The sequence below is a fragment of the Caloenas nicobarica genome, chromosome 8, assembly GCF_036013445.1.
Source record: "Caloenas nicobarica isolate bCalNic1 chromosome 8, bCalNic1.hap1, whole genome shotgun sequence".
Lineage (NCBI taxonomy): Eukaryota > Metazoa > Chordata > Aves > Columbiformes > Columbidae > Caloenas > Caloenas nicobarica.
Genome location: NC_088252.1, coordinates 18,523,931 through 18,536,529, shown reverse-complemented (window position 1 = coordinate 18,536,529; position 12,599 = coordinate 18,523,931). Strand labels below are relative to the sequence as shown.

Here is a 12,599-nt window from a genome sequence, read left to right as displayed (position 1 = left end):
CGCTATTGCAGGAACATCTTAAGAGGGAAAGGGCTGCCTAGTGATGAATGTGGTTTCCATTAACAAAGCTCGCTTTAAAAAAATTGAACCAACCTGCGATATAAATGATAAATAGCATTTCAGTTCTAAAAAAGAGCAGCATCCAGGTGGGACACAACTTTTTTACTGTAGAGGATTATTTTTATTAAACGAAATTACAGGGCAGACACCAAACGGACACAGGCGTGAGCATCAACTTGTGCCGAACCCCGGCACAGGGCTGATCCCCCGGTGCCCGGTACCACTGCCAACGCGGCGGCTACATAAAAAAGAAATAAAAACGCCGCGCTAAATCCTGCATTTGCATAAGCGCTTTTGGCAGCGGGGCACAATTAATGGCTTTCCTAGAAAAACTTCCCGGGCCGGGCCGCGCCACGCCGCCTGCTCGCAGGGCCGGCGGCCGGGCCTCTCCGGCCTCCCCGCTCCCTCAGGCTCCGGCCACCAGGGCTCCGGCCCCGGGGCGCCCGCCTGGGCCCCGCGGCAGCCGGCAGGCCCGGGCAGCCTCCCCTTCCTGTCAGGGCCCGGGCGGCCTCCCCGCCGCCCCTCCCGCCCGCCCGGCTGCGCCTGCCCGGAGAGCGCGGCGGGGAGGGGAGGGGGGTTCGCGTGGGGAGAGGGGCAGGGAGGGGGGGTCCCCCCGCCCCGGCCGCCGACCCCAGCGCTGCCAGGGCGGCGGGTTTGTTCAGCCGGGCGGCCGCAGCGGCAGCAGGCCGGCCCCGCTCCTCCTCGCCTGGCCTCGCCTCCCCGCTCGGCTCCTTCCCTCCCTTCCCTCCGCGCTGTCTCCGGCGCCCATTTCCGTGCGGCCGGGCACCCTCTCCCCGCGCGGAGTGTCTGAGGGCCGCTGGCTGCTCCGAGCCGCTTGGCTCCTTCCCTTAGTAACAGCTTTTACATTCTGCCTCAATTCCTCCTCAATCTAAATCACACACACACAGATATTACTTTTTTTTTTTTTTCCCCTCCTCCTTCCTCGGGACTTAATCTCTACCCCCCTCTCCCCACCCTCCCCCTCCCCCCGGCCTCTGGCTCGGGATATAATTGAATATCACAGCACTACTCGCTGCTTATTTTTTTTTTTCTTCCTCCTCCTGTGTGTGGTGGTGTGTGTATTTTTTTTTTTCTTTGCTGTGGGTTTTTTTTTTTTTTTTCTCCTCCTCCTCTTGGTGTGGACACCTCAGCTAAAAAAAAAAAAAAAAAAAAATTATCGATACATATCCGTGTGTATACACACACACAGACACAGGGACACACAGATGTGTACGTATATATACATGGCTGTATAAAGCAGGAGGAGAGACAAACAGGGGTGAATTTCTTGTGCCTCCGTTCCCAAGGAAGGGGGGAGCAGCCGCTCCGCTCCGCTCCGCCGCTCCAAGGTAAGGACGGGGCGCTCGGCCGACCCCCGGCTGCGGGCGGGAAGGGGCCGCGGCCGGGCCGGGGGGCGGGGGGGAGGGCGCCCTGTTTGTGGCCGTTGGAGGCGGTTGGGGGATGGGCACCCGCCTAACGCCCGCCGCCGCCCCCCCCCACCCCCTCTCCCCTTTTAATTAATGCTTGTGGGGTGCGGGGGGGGAGGGGATGTGTGCTGCCGTGGGTCTGGGGGGGGGGGGGGGTTGTACGTGTTTGTTTTATTTTCTTAAGCAAACGGCACCCCGCTTCCCCTCCCCCCTCCGCGCTGCTGCCCTCCCCTCCCCCACCCGGCTTCATTTTTTTTTTTTTTTTTTTTTTTTTAAAGGATTTAATGGGGCGGGGGGGACCGGCCTCGGCAGCGAATGGCACAGGGGAGCCGTGGCGAGCGGCCTATTTTTAGCCCGATTTGTGTGGAAAAGCGCCTTCCCCTCCCCCTCCCCGCATATTTACTTACGGGGGGGGAGGGGGGAGAACGCGGGGTTTGGGGCGCCCGGCCGTTCCTCGGAGGGGGGGCACACATGGGCCGTACCCCGTGTTTGCCCCCCACCCCCAGCGCGAAGCAGTCAAGTTATTGATCAGTTTTCCTGCAAAGTTCAGGGTGGAATGTGAAATACCCTGCGGTGGCAGGGAGTGGGCCTGATTTGGGGGAAAAAACCCAAGGTTTTTGCACTTCACGGGGGCTTTCTTTTGCTGGGCTTATCCCTGTCTGAAACCCCGGTGTAAATCGCGAGTTGCACCTTCTAGACGAGCTTGCACGGTTGATGCAACGTATAAATTTTCTTGGTAGAAGGATATAGGTCCTGCAATAGCACGACATGTGGCTTATTATTGTTGTACCCCTGCAAGGGTTAAACTTATCGTGTTGTTCCAGGTGAATTTAATCTTTCATCACCCGAATTTCCTTTTAAGGCAGTTGGAGAGAATAAAAGTCTCCGCTGGCTTCTCTTTTGCTTTATCCCCTGAACAGCAAACTTTATATGCGCTTTATGGCAGAGGCTTGTTGCTGCAGATGACACGTGAGTCTGGAGGAAAGTTTGGTTTGTAGGTCGCTGTGTAGGAAAGTGAAGTTTGCTGGTGAAGTTTTTACTACTCTCCAGTGTGCTCAACTTCCTCGTTTTCCTGTCTGTGTAAATCAAATTCCTAACTGATTTATGGGGGGATCACAAAACATACTCCCTCTTTATTATGAAAGCATGGAAGGTATGACGAGGAAAACCAAGTCTTTATTGTATTAAAAAAAATTCCATTTCTGGGCTTGTCTGACTCTCCTGTCCTGCAGTACTAAAATAAATGAGCACGTTGAGCGTATTAACAAGATCCTTTGGTGTTTACTGTCTCTAACCTTTGGGTGTTGACTGGGACTGTGGTTTGTGCCCTTTTGAGAGAGATGGCACCATTTGCGAAATTGATGTTTGGCTTTTGAGTTTTATGTGAGCTTTTGGGTGCACTGGGCAGTTTTGGGCCCTCGTCTTGCTCTGAGCAACCTGAATCCACATGAGGCTCACGCTGGATTTGAGGCCTTCCTTTGGACTTGTGTACGTTAACCGTCTTTTCGGAACACGTTTTGAATGAGGACTGATCCCGTAAACTCTTCTGTGTGTCCCCAAATTTAAGCAAGTGGGTACGTGTTTGTCGATGAGCATATGAAGGGTTTTTTTACCTCTTATCCATGGAAAAAAAGGGCTGTGCTGTTATGGTGGTGGTGCTTGGGGTGCAGGTGGTGCCCTAAAAATGATCATAGCGGACTTTCTGTGGTTCCTCATAGTGATTTTTTCTTATTTTGTTTGGTATCTAATGGAATAGCAATGTATTGTGTTATGTACCTAAGATCACCTGGGCCTGTACGTTGTCCCTGTCTTAAGCTTTCTTAGGGGAAGGTGGATTTGTCTCTGTGAGAACAGAGTTCATGTGGTACCGTGTCTTGGGAAGGTGGTGGCAATGCCTCCCAAACTGTTATTTGGAACACCTGCAGAAGGCTTAGTTCTCACTCCACCAGGAAAGGGGAAGGAAATGTAACTTAAATGTATGAAAGGAGTTGGGGTTTGGCTTTGGAGATTTTTTCTTTTTTTTTTAAGACTATGCAAGAGTTTATGATTTTTGTTCGTTTAAACGTGTACAGCCATCATGTATGTGCGTAGCATAAATAATGCAATAATTACAGGAGATTCTGTTGCTTAAGCTTTTTTCCCCTTGAAACAGGTAGTTATGATTTTTTTCCCCCGTGAGTTTTTTTTATGTGAATACTTCTTTCAGTTTTACTCTGTATATGGTAATTATTGATGTTTGTGTAACGCTTTGAAGTTGTAAGGCATGGTATAAGTGCTAAGTACCCAACAGCGGTACTTCATAGTCATTTTCCCATCATGAAAGAGTTTGATGCTAAGAAGGGCTACAGCCCTAAGCATAAAGAGGTTCTGGATGGATTAGGGGAAACGGTCAAAATTGCTTATAATGTTGTTTTCAGGTAATATTTCTTAGTTAGGAAGGACAGATCTGAATAATGTAAAGCAAACTGAGTTATTTTACCTAACTTGATTTTGGTTCTGGAATTTAATTTGACGTGGACTTCCCATTTGAGTCAGAATGTGTTTGCTGTTGTAGTGGCAGTGAAGACCCACATCCTACAAGGGTGTAATTGTGCACAAGTCAGGAAGTCCTGTAACGAAACACAACCCTGTGAACATTGGCGGTCTAGCTTGGTTGAATACGCTCTGCAGATGTCTGTGAAGCTGCTCACAGAAGTTAAGTGTGTTTCATATTAGTGGTGGGCAATAGGCTGTGAATCTTTCATGACACTGATACTTTTTTGGTATCACAGTGCTGTTAAGCGTTTTGGGGAAAGCTGAGGCAGTGGCAGGCGTGGCGCCTTTTCTTCACTAATCCTGTCCCTCTGTTCCTTTGGAGCCCAAGAGATAGCCACCCCCCATTTTTTGTGTGCTTTGCCTGTGTCTTCCCTTCTCCTGGACTCACAGCCGCCCGTGTGAATTCTGACACCTCGGCTGGAGAGGACACTGCTGGGAAGCGGAGAAGAGACAGACACAAACCTGCCACCAGCTCTTCCACTTCCGAACCAGGATAGGGAGGTCGTAAAGTGGTTCTGCCTCTGCTTCGGAGAGGAGGGTGAGGACAGGGTGTTTGTTCTGCAGGACCGTGTTGTGTCAATACTGCAATATTGTGATACCGAAATGTACCGTACTGAAGTAGAACTTAGTCTAATTCATGTTGTTTATATTGAGAATTGTGATACTGTTATGGGTACTAACCATCCTTAGCATGCGTGTTTGCATGTGCATATGCATACAGAGTATAGGGTGTAATAATGACTGTATTTAAAGGCCTAAACATCAGCTCGTGCAAGTAGCTGTAGATAGGGAGGGAAGTAAAAGCGTGTGTGCACACTCTGTAATTACGTGTGTTCGGCTCCTACAAAAAGTGACTACGCGAGGATATGCTTATTGCATGCTCATTTTTAAATATAAATTTGTGTTAGGTGAGGAAGCGTCAAAAGTTTTCCATTTGGAACTGTGATTGGCAGCTCTTTTCAGTGTTACTGAGTTGCATTGCAGCATTAATGCAATACTTTCAAATTAACAGGTGATGAAGAAACAACTCCTATGTTCCTGCTATTGATTTAGCTACCCCAGTCCCAAATACATGCAGCCTTCTAAGCACTGCAATATGAAGTTAGATGGTCTTAATTTCTGTAAAGTAGGCAATGAAAAGAGTGACTCTAGTAGAAAAAGGTTCATCCAATGATTGCAAGCAGAGTAGATGGATACTGCGTTATTCACCTCTTAATTGGTTTCCTCCAAGATAAACTATGACAATGAAACGAGGAATAAGAAATATATATATTTTTTTTAATAATTTTGCAAAATTGAATCATCTAACTTGAGGTAAAAAGTAGTGAAGACGAGGCAGCAGAGTTTTCACTTTGTGGGAGTTGATAGGTTGAGTGAAAAAGTATGGAAGTCTGGTCTGGAAACGACTCCACCACTTTGCGTGAAAACTGTGAACAACGTCTCCTCATTAGGATTCTGCCTTGTGGTATCTAATCCAAGATGAGAAGGCCCTTTTCTTCCTTCTTGTAATGAAAACAAGACTGAAATTGTTTATACAAAATGCCCTGGAGTCTTCATGGCTGTGTTCGAGCTCAAGTTGAGTTTTCCTTTGGTTCTGAAGGATCTATAGAACCGTGACTTAGCTTACCTCCATTGATTTTTTTTTTTTTTTTTAAAAAAAAGCTGTACGACCTAGTTTTCTGTGACATCCTTTATACTCTCCTTTTTATATCGCTGAGGAGCCTTAACAGAATTCTTCCTTGATAAGAAATAAGTGGTCATTCCAAGCCAGAGGTTGTGTAGCCGCAGGGCAAGATGCGCACAGCGGTCAGGTGTGTAGGATCTAGCTGGCTTGGCCAACCAAGGAGTGACATCGCAGGTGTTGCAGCTTACCCTGCTCGCTCGCTTTATTGAATGGGCTGGTTGCTGGAAAGACTTTTGAGAATATTTTCTTTCCCATAGAAATAATGACAAAAAGACACGGTGGATTGGTCTAGCTTTCTGAAAAACCTACTGAAGGAACCTCCAAAGTGATGAGGAGTTTTAAAGAGTTGTCTCAGCCGGTGTATGCAGCGTCGTTCAAAGAGTCTCCTCTTGGTCTTTGAATGTAAGTGTATGTGGGGTAATTCAGTGCTACATAGAGATACTGAGGTCCTTCTGAACAAGTTAGCTTGACTATCAGAAGCAACATACCTGGGTGTGCTATCAGGCTAATATGTCCTTTTTTCAGGACGAGTAGCGCAGGCAGGCTGGGGGTCAACCTGGGCACCCTGGAGCTGGTTCAGTGCCTGTCCTGGTGCTGTGAACGCCCTGCACGGCTCTGAGCTGCCGGGACACTGGGTTTGTGCTGGAGTCCCGCTTGGTGCAAACGTGGCTCTTCTTCAGAGCGTAAACTGATGTCCGTAAAGTAAGATATTGACACAGACACATTTTCAAAGATGCCGAGTCCCCACAGTTGCGGGTGAAGTTGGCAGTCTCTGCCTGTGCTTAGTGTTTCTAAAAACCAAGTCTTGCGTGTGGTTTGCTGGCTTTTGCAAACTCCTGTGAGGGTGTAGTTTCTGTTTCTTTCTGGGAGCCGTATTAGTAAAAGGCTATGTTGTGTACTCGTGTTTATTGTTGTAATTCATAAGTCTCCATGTTGCAAAGGAGCAGTTTTGTTTGTTAGTAATGTCTAGCAGTAAAAAATCAGAATCATCCAGAGAAAAAAACAGTTGTGTTTTTTGTCCTTTTTTCTTTTATGTTCTAAGATTCACTTCAGCTTCTCTTCAATGTAAGCGAGTATTAGAGACACTCTCTCTACAACCAAGTGCCATACGCAGACACACCGTGTGTTATTTCAGATGGCTGGAGGTGTGTTACTAGAAGTGGTAGCTGGAGTGGTGTGAGCAGGAGCCCTTCCCTTCCCTTCCCCCTGAGGGGGCCATGGTTTTGCCAGCCTGGCAAGGCAGACAAGCAGCTGTCTCCGCAGCTAAGGCTGGCGCTCCTTTTAACCCCTTAGTGGGTTTGGGGAATGGTTCGGTGGCTTCCCCAGCTGCCTGCAGAGCTCCCACTGAACCCCACTGACGTCAGGCCCATGATAGATTTTTATGAATTAGGACTGTGAAAGCGACTCTGGAAACTTTCCCGTTCTGTACACAGCTACGTGCCTCCTGGCAGCGGCTATAGAGCATACAGAAAAGATCTCTGTACAGCCTATTTGTGGAGCCTTTTTCCAAGGTTATGAGTTAAGGGTCAAATATTTACTATTCATGAAAATGTAGTGCTAAATACTGTGCCCAGTGCCAAAACCACAGAAATTGTCAAGGTTTAGAGCCTGAAGTGTAACCTGTCCTAAAAGTTGCATCCATTTGACGTTAACAGTGTTAAAATTCAGGCTCTTCACCTGGGTGACCTGTCGCCAGCAAATCGAGCTGGGAATTCGCCTGATTGTGAGCACATGCAAGGTGAATTTCAGTCCCCTGATGGTTCCCTAAAAATACCAGGCAAAGAGGAGACAGTTTGATTTCCTGGAAGAAGTTGTCCAGACTGGCCAAGGAGAGGAATAACAAGTTTTATAGCTTTTTTTTTGTGTTCATTGGACAGGCTGATTAATGCTCAAGTGTCAGCATGACTTCTGAAAAGACAGTTTTACCTTGTAAAAGTAGCAATAAAAAGATTTAATTATTTTTCATTTATCATTGATATTTGTCTAACTTACAGTCCTGTTGGAACAAATGAGGGGTTTTACCATTAGTTTCAGCAGCTGGGAGAGTGTTAAGTGTGGCTGAAAATTTTGCCTTAAAATACCAATCGATCTTAACAGAGGTGAGTCTGTCGTTTGACCCTCCTCCCTGCTTCCAGGTCTGTTTAGCTCACAGAGATGATGAGAACTTTTCCTCTTTTAGGTTGCCTAAATTTATGGGGGAAAAATAATTTTGATATTGCATAGACCTATGGGGGAAATAACAAGAGATCTGGGTCAAAAAAGTAGGACGTGCAAGATTTAGAAGCTGTTGAAGTGTACTTTTTTGTCCTATGTTAGGTTAAAGGAAGTATTGGTGCTTTCAGTTTGGCAATATGTCCTTCAGTCTGCGGTGTTCTGCGAAGGGAAGACAACTGTTAAACAATGAATCACAGCTAATTTTTGTACGGATGTCAACATTCTTCTCTAGTGCAGAAATTTTTGCTTGGATATTAACACAAACATGCATTCCTAAATAGACTCTTAGTGATAAATTTTAATTAGGAAGTGCTTTGTAAAAATATGGATTTTTGCCATTATGATATTTGTCAATCTGTAACATATTTACTTTGGGGTTACATTTGTTCAGATTTAATAATTTTAATGTACTTTTAAAGCAAAGTTAGCACAGATGTGGATGGAGGAAACTGAAGAACAGCGTTGGCAAACCATCTATTAATGTTGCCGACAAATAAATTGTGCTGGAAACATATCTTGTGTAGCAATGGCTTAGTTGTTTCCCATAGCCAATACAACAGATCTGGGGTATAGAGAAGCTCTATACTTGCTGTATAAATGTGGATGTTTTGCTGATGCAGACGTGGTACCTGATTTTCACTTTATTTAAAAAGCACAGCTAGATTTCATGATCAGATGTGTCTTGTTGAGACTGTAAATTTCTAGTGCTCTGCAAGATGAAAAAAGTCAGGAATATGAAACATCTTTATGTTGAATTGTGATAAAACTTAAAGCAAAAATACAATGAAACAGGGTACTAAGCAGTTTTGTTGAGCTTAATCTGATAGCAAGAACGGATATCTAAATGTAGCTGATTAATCAAAACCAACTTCTTTTTTGACAACTTTCACCATTATAGTAAATATTTATTGCAATTGTTTGAGTTGTAAGAAAAATGCTTTGTATTTCTGTTACCGCCTTCCAGGGCAGATTCTGAATGGCTGTTGATTACATTAGCAATATCAATGTGTTTATCTTACTGTTGGCAAAGTCCATGTTGGTTCCTCTACTGTCTACACATGCAAGGTTATTTTGATATGGATTATTTATTTCTGGTTCATCAAGGGCCTTTGTATGGTTCTTTCTTATGATACATATAGTACACACTAAGTACATTAGAAATTAAGCTCTAAGGGTCTGTTCTCTCAAAAAAAAAAAAAAAATTGAACAAAAAGCCTCCTTGACTGTTTGGTCATGCCATTGGGGTACCTGGGCACCACAGCCCCCCCAAGTATATCACTTTCTGGTAAAGATATACGGGCATTGCTCGTGTCCTGAAAATGAACCTCTGCTCTCTCTGTGGTTCTGTGGGCTGGTGGTGGAAGCACCAAACTGAATATTCCCATCAGTCTCCTCTCATTGCCGCAGTGCCTGGGACAGAGCTGGGGTCCTGCGTTAGACACATACTGGCTGCTTGTATGTACTGGGGAACAGAACTGGACTGTGAAACATCCTGTGTATATTGGCAGAAATGCCAAGAAGAATTTAAAACATTAAATGAAGGTTAAAGGGGTAGAAACTTTCAGAGGTAGCCACGGAAAACGCTTTTGATGTGTTTTGACTCTTTGACGCTATGGATGACTTCATAGGAGAGACTCGGAGGGTATGTGAAATACAGCGTCAAGAGTACGTCCAATGCGTAGGCTGAGATTCTCTGTTTTAAATTGCCGAGACTGCCAGCAGCAAGACTTGTGTGTGTTGAACAGTGCTGACGAGCTCCAGGAAGATGCACCGATGGTGTTAGAATGTGTAAAATCTCATTTGTGTGCTTCATGTGCCCCCCACTTTCCCAGCTGTGGCTTGTGAAACTACCCGCTTGTGAAACACATTTTTTTCAAGGTGAAAAGAAATGCACTGTTTTAAAAAGCGTGTTCAGAGATCAGGTTAGTCAGATTTCATTTGCATTAATGTTACTGTAAATGGCAAAAGTTTGGAGCTGTAATGTAGTCCCCTGTGCATATTGTTGTGTACTTTTATTTGTTAGTTGGGTGCTGTTTGGCCTGCTGCTATTCTGTGTGATTAAAATAACCTCCCAAGCCCCCCCCCCGCGTAATTAAAACACAAATGACGCAAGATTGTGCTCCTTTTTTCCTTCTAAAATTAACCCCTTGCAACGGTCAGCGTGGTCGTGCGCTCTCCTCTGCTTGGCTCTGCTGCCTTGTCCCTGCTGTAGCACCGATGTGGCAAATTAGTGTATTAATAATATACCGAGGTGTTTTGTCTCAGCCCTGACACTTTGCATCATTTTATTATTATCCCTTCCTAAGGCTTTATTTGATTTTTCTAATCCACCTCCCCCCCCTTTTTTTTTTCTCCCTGGACTTTCTCTCTTTCTCATTTTGGACTTTTGCATTCTCCCTATCTGTTCTTTTGTTAATTCTTTAAACCAAATTGGGTCCGTGGTGGAGCAAAAGCTGCGGAACTGCTGAGGAAATCCTGGTTTTGAGGCTGTGGTGCTGTCACCAAGCAGAGGGGAGTAAGGGACCGGCCTGTGGGGAGGGGGGCAGCTGGGACGGGCACACAGGGTGGGAGACAGAGGGGACAAATTTTGGCAGCACCTCTACTTGATAAAAATTATCTTGGCTTTAGGTGTAAAGCATTGATCCAACTCTTGATGAAGTCAGAGGGAGGCTTTGGGGCGAGCTGGTGTGTTTAGTATGAATGCAAAAAGTTTGAGTGAAAACCCCAGTGTGCTGTGAGGTTAGCTCTGGGCTTTTTAAAACTAAGGGATTTTATGCAATACGTTTTTATTGACATTGTGATTGAAAATGAGCAAAACCAAAGTCGGTCATCGTGAAATCAGTGGCAGCTTTATCTTATTGTTTTTATTTTGGGTAGTGCTGACAAGTCAGATGCCCCATTGTTCTGGGTGAACAAACACGGCTTTGAGACCTCGAGCTGGTACGTGCGCACAGGCGCCTTCATCCTGCGCTGCGTGGATGAGAGCGGAGTTGCGACTTTGGAGCTGAAAGATCGTCTTTAAAGAGTTCATATCTAGAAACCATGTAATATATGAGATAGTCTGTTGCTTGACATTGAAGCACCGCTTGTGTTTGGTGTCTTGTTGTCCAGAACCTAAGAAAATAAATGGAAGAGATTAATGCATCATAAACTTTTGTACCTTGTTGCCCAGTGAAACCTATGGGTAACAGGCTTGTGTTCTTGCTCTGAAATAGATGTGTTTGGGACAGAGAAAATGCAAGATGTGCTTTTGAGAAAGTCAGTAAAAGATTTTTGCTTGAAAGTCTTTCAAAGATAAGTCCTTTACCGCAAACCTGTTGACACTTCAGATGATGACAGTGAACATCATCTCTACTGAAGTCACAGTTTTGTGGTACACCTGTAAGTTCCTCTTGCTGTTTATAAATTCCTGTAATCAGAGTATGTGCAGTGTAACTAAGATGGATGCAATAGAGCCTGGCTGCAGGAGCAAACTTGGCACGTGGAGGCTGTGGGTGTTGTCATCCAGCCATATCTGGGGAGAATCCCATCGGAATTGCTGTGAGTTTGCCTAAGGAAGAACAGAAAATTTAGTCTTTCCTGACTATAGGGATTTTATTATGTTGTTGCTTTTAGTCCATCTTACTGATGCCAGTGTAGCTCGCTGTCTGGTTCAATATTTTTAATTCATAGAATAAGCTTTTCTCTTTTTGTCGGCTCATAGTCTTGCTTTTTCCTCTTCAGAAATTGGTGCTTGCAGTGTATTTTATACCAATACAAGGGTGTTCACCAAAATGGTCTTGAATTGCCAGACCTCCATAGCAGGTATTACTAGGATGCTTTCATATGGAATGGCACTCAAGCTGGTAGAAATTTTAAAGCTGATAGAAATGATCATGGCTCTCTTGACTGTGTGTTGACAATGTCAGCTCTGTGTCTGTGTGCCCTCTGATATTAGAAGGCTTCCCAGTTCTGGTGGCTTACAGTCAATCTGTAAAATGCTGCTTTAATTTCAATACAGAATGAATGGCAAGCTTTCAGTGTCCTAATGTGAGTACTATACAGTAATGGAATATATCCTGTGGGTTACAGTTCAAGGTTTTCAGCCTTTTATTTTTGAGCATGGCTGCAGTTTGTGTACACAGTCCTTTCATAGGGACTGCTTGAGTAGAGGGAATTATGGAATTACTTTCTGGTCATAAATTCTCTACATTTCAGAGGTTTGTCTAGATACACAGTGGATCCCCAGAGACACACGTCCACTCCCCACACCCACAGTTTTGCTTTTCTGAGTTGACCTAATATACCTGTATGTAACAGGTAACTGTAGTTACTTTATTTTTAGTTTACATCACTGAAGATTTTCTGCCCGCACAACGATTAGGACAGAAAGCTGGTGTCAGGATTATCTGCTATTTCTGCCACTGTGTGACCTTAGCAAATGGATTAACAAATTTACCCATACACCAGTGATTTAATCCTTAACAGGCGTTTTTTTCAGACCAGTTCAGTGCCCTGAGGATCTTCTGGTGAAAGGCTGTGTAGCAGTGTAAAGTGACTTGTGTTTTATTTTTCAGCATCTGCTTACTTGGAGTTTTTAGATTAGGCAGGTGCTCTTTTTGTGTTCACAGGTTTTGTACTTGTTTTCTAGTTTTCTGTTGGACAAAATGTGGTCCTTCACATTGGAAGTATTTTCTGAT

The 12,599-nt window shown here is 44.9% G+C and overlaps 1 protein-coding gene across 3 annotated transcripts in view; it reads left to right on the top strand.

Annotated features, from left to right (window-relative positions):
• The first annotated feature begins 675 nt into the window (after positions 1 to 675).
• Positions 676 to 12,599, top strand: part of TBL1XR1 (TBL1X/Y related 1) — a 115,812-nt gene continuing 103,888 nt past the window's right edge. For 2 of the 3 annotated variants that reach the window (XM_065640041.1, XM_065640040.1), the window contains exon 1: positions 676 to 1,409. The gene's annotated coding sequence lies outside the window, so the exon portion shown is untranslated. Of the gene's footprint in view, positions 1,410 to 4,541; positions 4,561 to 12,599 lie in introns of those variants that run through there. The other variant, XM_065640043.1, reaches the window with a different exon arrangement.